General features: G+C 35.5%; 1 non-coding gene across 1 annotated transcript; it reads right to left on the bottom strand.

The window, feature by feature from the left end:
- Nucleotides 1–3490: 3490 nt before the first annotated feature.
- Nucleotides 3491–3562, bottom strand: TRNAG-UCC (transfer RNA glycine (anticodon UCC)). Its single transcript has one exon. It is a non-coding gene; the product is annotated as a tRNA-Gly (tRNA).
- Nucleotides 3563–12591: the final 9029 nt, after the last annotated feature.

Genomic DNA, 12591 nt, shown 5'->3' with positions numbered 1-12591 from the left:
AACAGTCCATAATGGCTTATGAAAGGTAATAATAGACAGTAAAAAGCCAATTTTCGTTTTATTTTTTTTTACCACAATTAGAAGCCATATAAAAAGGGAGAGTTAGGCTATTAGAAGGGTTATGGAAGTCTGAAAAATTAGAGTGAGAAAGGATCACGAATTTTGAGTGCGAAAGCGAATTGGGATTGAGAGCAAAGCGGTGGTGGTTGAGAGAGCAAAAAGGGAGGGTTCTAGCTATTACAAAGTCAAGGTTAGGCAACGTTTTGAAGCAAAGATTCACAGGTTAGGAGAGCTCCTTTTCTATGCAACTATATGTTTATTGAGATGAATGTATAGTGTAATGAGCAATAATTATATACCTTTTGCATGTGAATTGTTTAACAACATGCTGTGAATTGGGGTGTGGGGTTGTTTGTTGTGATGTGATAAAACCCTTATGGGTTTGTATGGAAATTATGGATTTATGTACTGATGATGTGTAAGGTATGATTTTGTATTTTTGGGTGACTAATTGGTGTCTGAATCATGCGTACAATGTTGTAATCTGAGATGTTTTGGTTAGCATGGTAGAATGGGGTTTTGGGCATGTTGGCATAGGTTTCTGCGTGCATTACAGGGGGGATAAGTGATACTCTCGCTCAAGCTACCTAGGCTCGCCTAGGCGAGAATAGCAAGAAGAAATTTTGAATTGTGTCTGCATATCTCGCTCAGGCGAGAGCAGCTCGCCTAGGCGAGGATTCGCAAAAGGGTGAGTTTGTGCTTGAGGGTCTTGCCCAGGCGAGGAAACCATGTTTTGAGCGACAAAGTCCCTCGCTCGGGCGAGAGGTACTCACCTAAGCGAGAAATCAGGGTAGATGCATGTGTGTTCTGCTATTTTGGCCGCCTAGGCGAGAGAGGTTGTGTTGAACGAAGAGAGGCCTCGCATAGGCGAGGTGAGCTCGCCTAAGCGAGACTTAGTACGTAATGTTGGTAAGGCTTCTAGCTTGAGCGAGACAGGCCTGGTCACTTAAGCTAAGGCTTCTAGCCCAAGCAATTTTAGTGCAGTTTATGTGTATTGTTTGTACACTTTGATGAACCATGGATCAGGAGATGCTGTGCCATGAGCGGGTAGGTTCATGGATGGTGGATAACATGTGATGGTATGAGCGGGGAGGTTCATACTCAATTACTCTCCTGTGGGGATACGAGCGAGGTAGGTTCGTATGTTCCGTGCTCACAATTGAGAGATGTTGCGTGCGGGGAGGTACGTAGCTTGTGGATCACATGTGTTGGACTACGGGTGGATAGGTCCGCAAAGTAGGACTACGAGCGGGGAGGTTCGTAGAGGCACGACCACGAGCAGGCAGGTTTGTTTGAGCATTAGGAATCCTGAGTCCATGACTAACCTTGTTGTATGTTAGTAGTTGAAAAGCCTTGGGGCGTGTTGAGAATGTAACCAAGATGTGATTATGATAATAAGATTGGGTGTTTTCTATTATTTAAAGGGTTAAATATGTTTTTGGTCCCTCAAGTTTCAGTGAAATTTGGAATTGGTCCCTCTTCAAAACTTTTAACCAATTTAGTCCTTCATCTTTAAAAATGCGTGAATTTAGTCCTTTTAACCAAATTTTGTTAAATTTATTTGACGTTTCAAGCGCATTTCATGATAATATTTGAATTGTTTACACCGTTTGACACATTTTCACTTCAATGTTAGTGCAAATATTATCATAAAATGCATTTAAAATGTCAAATAAATTTAACAAAATTTGGTAAGAAGGACTAAATCCACGCATTTCTAAAGATGAATGACTAAATTGGTATAAAGTTTCGAGGAGGGACTAATTCCAAAATTCACTGAAACTTAAAGGACCAAAAACATATTTAACCCTTATTTAAATTATGTGATTTTTGTATATATTGTTGAGCTCACCCTTTCTGTCTGTGCTTGGCGATGTTCGTGTAATTTTACACGGGAGCAGTTGATGATACAGGTAATGCTCCTAACACTCGAGATGGAGAGAGGGACTAGCTGAGAATTAGAGTTAGGGATTTACTATGCTTTAAAGTTTTATTTGGAACTTGTAATAGCTTTTGGAATTATTTTTCTTTATTAAATGATTGTCGCATTGAACATTAAATTTTGTTTTATTCCCGCGGTGGAAATTAATAAAGCTACGATGTTCAAGCTTCTTTTTTTTTATCTTTAAATATTTAATTAAGTAATATCTTTTATGGATCTTACAGTTACAATTTAAAAAATTGAAATAAACAGACATTTAAAATTTTTTTAATTTGAATATTTATTTTACTTTTATGTTTTTTAAAAGATATTTTTAAAGTTTAACAAATAAGTTTTTTAAACGTTTGCAAATTTAAAAAATGTTTTGGTTCTTATAAAATTTTGATTTGGTATTCTATTTTGAAATGCATACAATTATAATTTCTTTCTAAATATTTGATATTGAAGAGACAACCATCCTTTTAATATTGAATATTTGATAATATTATATTTCCTTTACTGTAATTATTCTATATAAATTAATTACTTTATATTGAAACATTAAGAAAGAGGGTACATGTACGAGTATATACCCCTTATGCAACAAAGATAGGGATGGGTCAAACTTTGATACCCATTGAGTTTAGGTATGAGGATGAAGATGAATTTTTTTCTCTGGGGATGGGTATGGGATAGTGAAACCAGTCCTCACCCTTCCTCGTTGTCATCCCTAGTTGTAAAGTAGCAATGATCATGAACTTAAAATAAAGATAGAAATGTGACCCAGATAAAAAAAGGGGTGTTGGGATTAGATTTCACTTTGTTGTTCTTATTCATGATTACTGTTTCATTGATTTATCAACATTCATTTATTGATTTGGAAGTACACTAATGTAATCTTGGGCCCATGTTTGGGTCACTAAGACCTAAAGACATCAGTTTGATGTCTCACTGTTAAACTCGCCTCTAGTCCTATTAAAGGTCAACAAAACGGAGTTCCTCCCTAATGTAGTAAAGGAATGAGGACTCGGGTCAAATCCAAGGAAATGGTGCGTATTAAGTTTATTTTCTACAATTTAACCTTGCTAAAGATAATATAAAAATAATGCAAAGGGGGAAATAAAATAAAATCAAGAAATTTCAGAATTACATAAACTAAAACTAATTTAAAATGCATGGTGGAAACACTAAATTATGATCTGCAGGAATGATGCATAATACAGAACATGGAACCTAATGGGATGATGAATTGAAATTGATATGGAAAATAGAAAAATCTTTGTGAATGGTTCATGCGTGAGCATAGTCAAAATAATGTAGTGCATAAATTGACTTAACATGACATAAATTTTACTACACCAGAACAAAAATTATGAAAAGGCTAACTAACCCATGTATGTGTAGAATTATATGTTATGCTCAATCTAGGAGTGATAAGGAAAAATGGATAATGCTTTATACTACTATAGAAGAAGGATAAAACTTAAAATCATAACCTATATCTTAAATTGCGTTTGCCGGGAGTCGAACCCGGGTCTATTGCTTGGAAGGCAATTATCCTAACCGTTGGACTACAAACACTTGACTCTGTTTTATTAGTATGAGTGAAATAATACTTTATGTTAAACAAAATTTATATTTGTTATCCAAAAACCTTTATATTTTTAACTATTTCTTTATCACTTCATGATACAACTATTATCTTCTTTCAAACTCTAGCACTCATGGCTTGGCCATGCTTCCACATTAATTGTTAAGAAAGTTTTCAATATGTGTAATATTTCCTATTGCAAAAACTAGGGGTGATCATGGATTGAATTTTTAATGATCCAATTCACATCCATTTTACATCCATATAATTGGATTAGATTTTTTATCCAAATCCATTTTTTTCAGCAAAACAAGTTTGGATTTTTTTTTAAAATCCGGCCAAATTTTTTTAGCAAACTTAGCCTAATACGGCCAAATTTCAGCTAGAGCCGACTCGACCGAATATGGCCAAAATTTCTTTCAAGGCCTACTCGGCCAAATTTCAGTCAAGGATGACTTTAATGAATTCGTCGGTTGGGGATGACTGGACTGAATACGGAAAAATTTTGGTTAGAACCGACTCGGTTGAATATGAACAAATTTCATCCAAGTTTGACTCAACTGAATATCGCTAAATTTAGGTCAGGGATGACTCGATCAAATGTAGGTCAAGGCCAAGTTGACTAAATTTCGATCTTTGTTGTGTCTTTTAATATGTTGAAATATTTTTCAACAAGTTAAATGGTGTCTTTTAATCTTTTGAATGGATTTTTAATAGATTAAAAGGTTAGTTGTAGTAGTCTCAACTCAGACTTATTCAATCAGTTGATTTATTTTGTAATTGACTGATTTCACTTAAGTTAAGTGAAATGAACTAATTCAATTGAAAATCAACCTGTTGAATTTCGTAACAGTTTGACTATAAGAGTTGTATTTTTCGAAAGAGATGGTGCAAGACCATTTATTACCGTGAAACCATTCTCTCTCTTTCGTGATCATACAGATTGGAGTCGGTAAAGATTAATCTTGGATCAATTCTTGGAGCATTTTACTTGGTGTTTGAAGCTTGGAGAAGGTGGTTGGGGTTTGATCTCTCTTAACCTTTGTGGTTGTGCTTGGTAGTTTTCCAGGTCTGCAAGAGGTGTCTTGCTATCCTGGTTTGATTCTTGTGTGATTCAAGAGCCTTTTGTGTATTTTTGCATATTTTGAAAGTGTACGGGTATAAACTTTGTAAATCTTTTGAAATAGTGCAAAGTCAGGCTTGGGTTGCCTTGACAAACTTGATGCAACTTAGGTTTGACTGAACTAGTATAAAAATCTTGTGTATTGCTCTTTTCTCTAACCCTTCTCTCTTGCATTCCAATTTAAAATTTAAGGAAGGGTTAAATATGTTTTTGGTCCTTCAAGTTTCAGTGAAATTTGCAATTAGTCCCTCATCGAAACTTTTGACCAATTTGGTCCTTCATCTTTAGAAATGTGTGAATTTAGTCCTTTTAATCAAATTTTGTTAAGTTTATCTAACGTTTCAAGCGCATTTCATGATAGTATTTGAATATTTACATCGTTTGAACCATTTTCGCTTCAATGCTAATTCAAATATTATCATAAAACGCGTTCGGGACTTCAAATAAACTTAATAAAATTTGATTAAAAGGACTAAATCCACACATTTCTAAAGATGAAGGACTAAATTGGTTAAAAGTTTCGATGATGGACTAATTGCAAATTTCACTGAAACTTGAGGGACCAAAAACATATTTACTCCTTTAAGAAATTATGATCTAAACTATCTTTTTGACATTCTTGTGAGATATAGTGTTATCTACAACATTGATCATGTTTGTATAACCCATTGCAACCTATCTTGACTAATCTTTAATACTGTTCTTGCTTTAAAGCACAAATTCACATTTCTACATTTTTCTAGTATTTTAGTCTATTGTTTTTGTGATTCAATTGCTTGATTATATCAATACTGCATATGTTTAGTAAAATCAATCGGCCAACTCTGTTTTTGATCGGTTGAAAGTGTCCAGTCCAGGAGTGTTTGCATCCATACTTGGTGATCAAATTGATTCAATTAAAAACTATTTTAGACTTTTAAAAGTCACCCTATTTTTTAGCTAGTCAACTCAACTCCCCCCTTTCTTGGCATTTCAACCATTTCAAAACTTGGAATTGGTATCTAGAGCTAGGTACTTGAAATTTGCTCAAGTAAGATCCTAATTTGTCTTTGAACTACTTGAAATGACTGAAAACAAGCTCCCGTATGCTGAAGGTGCCTTCATTCATAGACTCCCTATGTTTAGTGGCACTAATTACTAATTTGGAAAATTAGGATGAAAATCTTTATTGAATCAATAGATCAAGGGATATAGGATGCAATCATAAATGGACACTACACTCCCAAGCATACTATTGAAAATGTGCATGTTGATAAGCCTTGGACTCAATGGATAGAGAAAGAGAGTAGAAGAGCTCAATATGATTGCAATCCTAAGAATATCCTCATGTCATCTATGAACATCGATGAGTTTTTTCCTGTTTCACAATGCAAGAGTTCCAAGGAAAGATGGAAGGTGCTTGAAGTGACTCATGAAGGAACCAATGACGTGAAGAGAGCAAGGAAGCATGCCTTGGTTCAAGAGTATGAGCTATTCAAGATACAACAAGGAGAGTCTATAGTGAAAGTACAAAAGAGATTCACTCACATAGTCAACCATCTCATAGGTTTGGGTAAGGAATTTGACAAAGAGGACTTAAACATCAAGGTGTTGAAGTGTCTTAATAGATCTTGGAAACCAAAGGTCATGACTATCTAAGAAACAAGAGACCTATCCACATTGACTACAACTGCATTGTTTGGCAAGCTAAGGGAGCATGAGAATGAGATGCAAAGGCTAAATGAGCTAGAGTCAAGTGAGAAAAAGGTAAGGCACATAGCCTTGAAGAATAGCACCAAGAAGAATGATGATCCCGAGGATGAGGTCGTTGAATCAAGTGATAATGAGAACTTGAATCTTCTTGTCAAAAGGTTTGGGAAATATCTCAAAAAGAAAGGTAGCAAAGGTAATCTCAAGAGGTACACTTCCAAATGAAATTAGTCAAATTCTTCTAATTTCACTTGTTATAATTGTGGAAAACAAGGATGTAAGACCTGAGAAAAATTTAAATAATTAAATAAATAATTATTTAATAAATGTGGGTAGTAGGAGCCTTTATGACATTTAATGCAGATTGTCATGACATGGAAAAGTACTAGCTCAAATGATTGAGAGTGCTTTATCATGTGAGAGGAGTTGGGTTCAAGTCCTATGTATGTCAAATTGTATATTATTTTAAATATATGTATTATTTTAATGATATGATTGAACGTGAGTAGCGATAATGTAATCCTAAAATTATAGGAATTATAATAAAACATGAATTGGTTGAATTGGTTATGCATCAACTTTATAATTGAGTGGTTATAGGTTCAAACCTTGTTAAGAACGAAACTAAACTCTCTTTTTGCCAAATTTTATTTTGACTTGAATATTAAAGGGCGGAGAAAACCCTTGCTACAAGAAGGGCATCCTAGTGGGCTAGAAAGGCAGCCACTAATGGTCCTTGAATGACCATTAACACCTAATTCAAGTCATTTTTCGTTTTGATGTCATTAGTAAGCTTAAGGCTTAATTAATGGTCTCATTAAGGTGGTTTTTGGGAGAAGAAAGAGAGAAAAAGTGAGGGAGCATTGAGTGAACAAAATTGACAGAGAGAAAAAGAGTCTAAAAGTAGTGCTTGGGTGAATTAAATCTGAACATCAAAGGCATTAGAGAGGAGAAAAAGGTTGGGCTATTCGTGGCACAAGAGAAGTCTTGAAATCTTTCCAATTGAACAAGAATTGTCCAGGTTAGGGGAGTTCTTTTATATGTATGAAATTTCTGTGATTATTTTTGTATTGTAATGTATGCAAATGATAACCTGTATGATCACAAGCCTGATGTTTTCGTGTTTCTGGGAAAATTCCCAGAAATTGCCTAGCGGCTTTGAATGTGCTGTCAGGCGACGCATGAGTGTTAACCCAATTCTGGGTTTTCGAGATGAACCACATGGCGGTAAGGGTGAGCCCGCCAGGCGACGCGAGTTTGGTCTCTTTCTACATTTCTTTGGATTTCATAAATTGGTTGTTTTATATGGAATTGTTATGTGCATGATGCGAATTCATGAAAAGTATGAAATTTTGAATGATGATGTGTGTGTACGAGTGTTGGGGTTGAATGGAATACATTCATTTGCTATCACATTGTTAGGGTTGGAAGATTGGCCATTGATTCGAGTTCTTGAGTATAATCAGGATGAAATTCCGATTGTAAAGTCTTAGTGGAAGCAGAGAGAAAACGAGAGACCAGAATTCGGGCTGAGTTTCATGTAAGGAATTTGATCGAAAGGAGAATTTGGGGGTTGGGTTGTGTTATTACTGTGAAAGAGATATGGGCTTGCCAAATGATGTTTTAATTGATTGTGCGCGTTATAGGTTCTGTGAGAGAAATTGAAAATGATGTACTTTTCATTTCAATCGACTGATTATATCAGTCTTAGCTTCATGATGTACTTTTCATTCTGTTTTTATTTTGTTATGCTTGTATTGCGTATCAGTTGCCCTGATACCATCCTATGTTACTATTTTAATGAAAATTTCATCTTTCCAAAATGATCCATGCATTTACTTTCATTTGATGAATCCAAAGGGGGAGAAAAATGAGTGAAAAATGAGTAAAATTGTGTTAAAATTGGAAAACCTGAAATAAATATGCTAGAATCATATAATACTGCAAACTTAATTTAAAATCTGAAGTTAAATCATATTATTAGTGATAGGGGGAGCATATGCATATGTGATATGTATGTATGTTGGTATGCTTTTGCTTGGTTGTATGTTTGGCATATTGGTATCTTGCATGCAAAAGCTTTTTCAGGTTTCTTTATGGATCATGCTCATCAATTTAGGGGGAGATTATTGACACAAGTAAGCTTGAAGCAAAGAATTGATAAAGCCATGTGCTTAAAGATTATAAGTGTTTGATGAAGATTGATGAAGATGCACTTGAAGATTAAGTTTTAGTGTGTTAAATCTGAAAATAACATGTTAAATGTAATGTTTTAGTGTTATATCATGTTGGTAGGCTATATGACATAAGTTAGATGTCTTGTGTGCCTTAATGTGTCTCTTTTAATCTGTTAAAATGCGTTTTAACAGGTTAAAAGGCTTGTTGTATATAGTTTATGAATGCATTCAGTCAGTTGAATTATTTTTCAATCGACTGATTTCACTTAAGTCAAGTGAAGTTAGCTAACTGTACGGAAAATTCAATCGAGTGTTTTCAGTTAAACCAAACTATATAAGTTGTGTTTTAGCGAGCAGATGTGCGAATCTAAGTTTTTGAGCATCAAAATTTGCCATTCTTCTCTGGAAAACTCTCTCTCTACAATACACAACTGCAACTCGTGATTTGAAGATCTTTGTTGATCTTGGAGGCATTTTGGCTTGTGTGTAGCTTGAAGAATGTAAGACCCGCAAAATTTAATTAATTAAATAAATAAATAATTAATAAATGCGGGTAGTGGAAGCCTTTATGACATTAAATTCTAATTTGTATAATGTGGAAAAGTACTAGCTCAAGTGGTTGAGAGTACTTTATTATGTGAGAGGACTTGGGTTCAAGTCCTATGTATACCAATTGTGTCTTATTTATTTGTTATTCTTTTTAAATTACGTTGATCATGATTGAGAATAATATAATCATTGAATTATATTAGTTACCATAAAATATGAAGTGGTTGAATGGTTGAGCATTGATTTGGCTTTGGCATGGTTATGTATTCAAACCCTAGGGAACCTAAATTAAACTTATTTATTTGTTAAACAAGCTATGATTGTACTCAGAAAATAGAGCACGTATTTTGAAAGTGGTGAGGTTTGAGTGAAGCTTTGAGGCTGATCAAAGGAGAACTAGGGAGGACATTGGTGTTCAAAAGAATAACCTTGGAATTCTCAAACTTTTAGCAAGGAGACTAGGTTAGGGGAGCTGAATGCAAAATTTCTTGCGAATCAAAACAAATCTCCGCGTTTCTGGAATTTCTCTAGAAACCATCGGGCGGACGATGAATTGCTGCCAAGCGGCCCATAAAATCTGTGTTGTTTTTGGGTTCTTGGAGCGGAATTGCATGGCGGCACGACCCTGGCCGCCAGGCGACGCGTGTATGTAACCCAGTTTCTTGGTTTTCCTTTGAACGACCTAGCGATGGTATTGGATCCGCCAGGCGACGCGAGCTAGTTTCAGTTCGATTTTGTTATTTTATGGGTTCTGGGCTATTTGGGGTAGTGGAAAATGGTATTGAAATGATAAATTGATAGAAAAGAGAGGGTTGATTGGGAAATTACGCGACGACTTGGGAGGATTAAATGAAAATAGTTATACATGAGTTTTAGGGTTGACAGATTTGGGGATTTGATAATTTGAGTACAATTATTGGGAAATTCCATTATAATCCTTATTGGGTATAGTTAGAATGGAATGTTGTGTTTGTTTTGTTATACTTTAATGCATAAATGGAGGAGACTGGATAGAGAAAGGCGAAAAAAGTATTAGGAGAGTTTTGGCAGGTGCAACAAAACCTGGAAATTGTCCCAGGTCTGATGCACTGCCTAGCGGTATATGATGTCCTGCTGGGCGACAAAGCAGCAACCAGAAGCGTCTTGGGGATTATAGGCACACTGGGTACGGTTTGGATGTTGTGGTAAGTTTTATCATGAAATGGTATTGAAAAACTAGTGAAAATGATTGAATTGCGGGACGTTAAGAGTGGAAAGGGAAACTTGATTAATGAAATGGGGTGAGAACTAAAGACTGATGGGAGATCTGTAATTTTAATGATATGATGGCTGAAGTATAAAACATTGTAGTGTTTGGTATGGGTTATCTCAGGCTTAGTTAGTCATTGGTGGGTTGACTTAAAGTAACTGGACAAATTCGTGTATAGGGGACATATGGCAACGTAAATGATAAGACATGGTGTAAAATTGTGATGGGTTCATGAATGGATTTATTATGATACTGTCACGAAATTGTGAGCCTTATCCATGAGTTAGCAGTAGTTGCATGTGTTAATAAGTTGGTTAGTCTTTTTAAGTTAAGAAGATCAACTTATTAGTATGATGAGATTGGAAACCTTATAGGCATAAGATTATTGACAATAAGATAACCATAAAGAGAATTGATGCACTAGAGGTGAGAAACCAAGTGATTGAAGTTTAACGATTGGATGAAGTGCAACAGAAAGCTGTACAATTCGATGTACTGGTGTGGCACCTGGCAGCGGAGTTCAACTCGCCAGGCGATGGCTAGTGCCCAGGGGCTTTGTGAGACACAAGGCGCCTGGCGGTGAGGGATGTCCTGCCAGACGGTACATGTCACCCGCTAGGCGGTCTGGAAGCAGCGGCGCCTGGTGATATGCGTCCCCCGCTAGGCGATTTTAGTGTTGCAGCCTTGGGTTGCTTGTTTTGCATGCGTTATCTACAAGGCTTTTAGGATACTTAAAGATCGGCTTGCTGGTGTTCCTTGAGTTGAGCTCGGAACGTATCCCTTGAGTTGAGCTTAGGATAAGGGTTAAGCACGTAACATTCCTCGAGTTGAGCTCTGAATGGCATCCCTCGAGTTGAGCTCGGGATGGCGGATGAACATGAGGAAACCACGAGTTAAGCTCGAAGAGGCAAGTGTTGCCAGTGTGAGTGTGCTGGTTATGGCCAGTACGGATGGGTCCAGATAGATTGTCCTCCAAAATAGTTAGCTGATGAGTTTGGTAGTCTTAGGACGTTGTAAACTATGTTTGTATTTGGGAACTCTACTTGGCGTTACGGTGTATGATTCGTAGCAATGGTTTCCCGCACGTGCTTTATTAGTTGTGGCTGATAGGTATGGCAGCAAGTCATCTTGAAGTAATCACATAGCTATCATGCAATTCAAAAAACTAACTTTCAAACCCATAAACTAAATAGAAGAGGGTTGTTTTCATTGCTATACCTTCCATGCAATCAATTAAATAGAAGGAAAATCCTTTTTAACTTTGTTTCTGATTGTACTCCAAGGTCTTCCTGCATACCAGTTAAATACAATGCAATGTAGATAAATCTGTCAGCATACTTTATTCACAAGTTGCATTGATTATATTAATTATTCAAGTAAAATGAATGTGTTTCAGACTTCAGAATCAAGATACTATCAGTATACCATAGCCTTTAGATATGATCCCTTAGGTTTTCATCCCACATTACATTGAAAGCAAGTAGAAAAATAACCTAATAGTCTTAAATTTGTCCTATGCATTCTTAATTGCATCAGACCTTGCTTTCAAATTCATAAATATTCCCTTGATGCAACAAAGTAAAACAGAGGCCTATTAATTATCAAGAAATTCATGGAATGGATGGCAATAGTTTATTTATCAAACTTAAAGCATGGAAGAAACTATTACACTTATAGAGAGGCTATTTAGAAAAGATATATTAATCTACACACACAAAGAAACAAATTACAACAATACATTATACTTGGTTGTATTTACTTTAGCTAAGTTAGAAGGTCTTGCAAATTACAAAATTATGATAATTGATGGCAGACTCAATAGTATTGTGTCCACTTTAAGTATACCCTATCTTATGACCTTATTAAGTCAAAACAAAACAGGCTTCTAAGACTAAAATATAATTTCATTGATTTCATATCACTCTTCTAAGACTAAAATATAATTTCATTGATTTCATATCACTCCAGAGGAACCTTTTATAATTTATAATGCAATGCATATCTATCATAGTTATCATGCAATTCAAAAAACTAACTTTCAAACCCATTAACTAAATAGAAGAGGGTTGTTTTCATTGCTATACCTTCCATGCAGTCAATTAAATAGAGGGAAAATCCTTTTTAACTTTGTTTCTGATTGTACTCCAAGGTCTTCCTGCATACCAGTTAAATACAATGCAATGTAGATAAATCTGTCAGCATACTTTATTCACAAGTTGCATTGATTATATT

This window comes from Vigna unguiculata, chromosome 11, assembly GCF_037176805.1.
Source record: "Vigna unguiculata cultivar grain cowpea cultivar isolate G323 ecotype 2 chromosome 11, ASM3717680v1, whole genome shotgun sequence".
NCBI lineage: Eukaryota > Viridiplantae > Streptophyta > Magnoliopsida > Fabales > Fabaceae > Vigna > Vigna unguiculata.
Note: the sequence above shows the minus strand (reverse complement) of the source record. Positions and strands in the feature narration are given on the sequence as shown.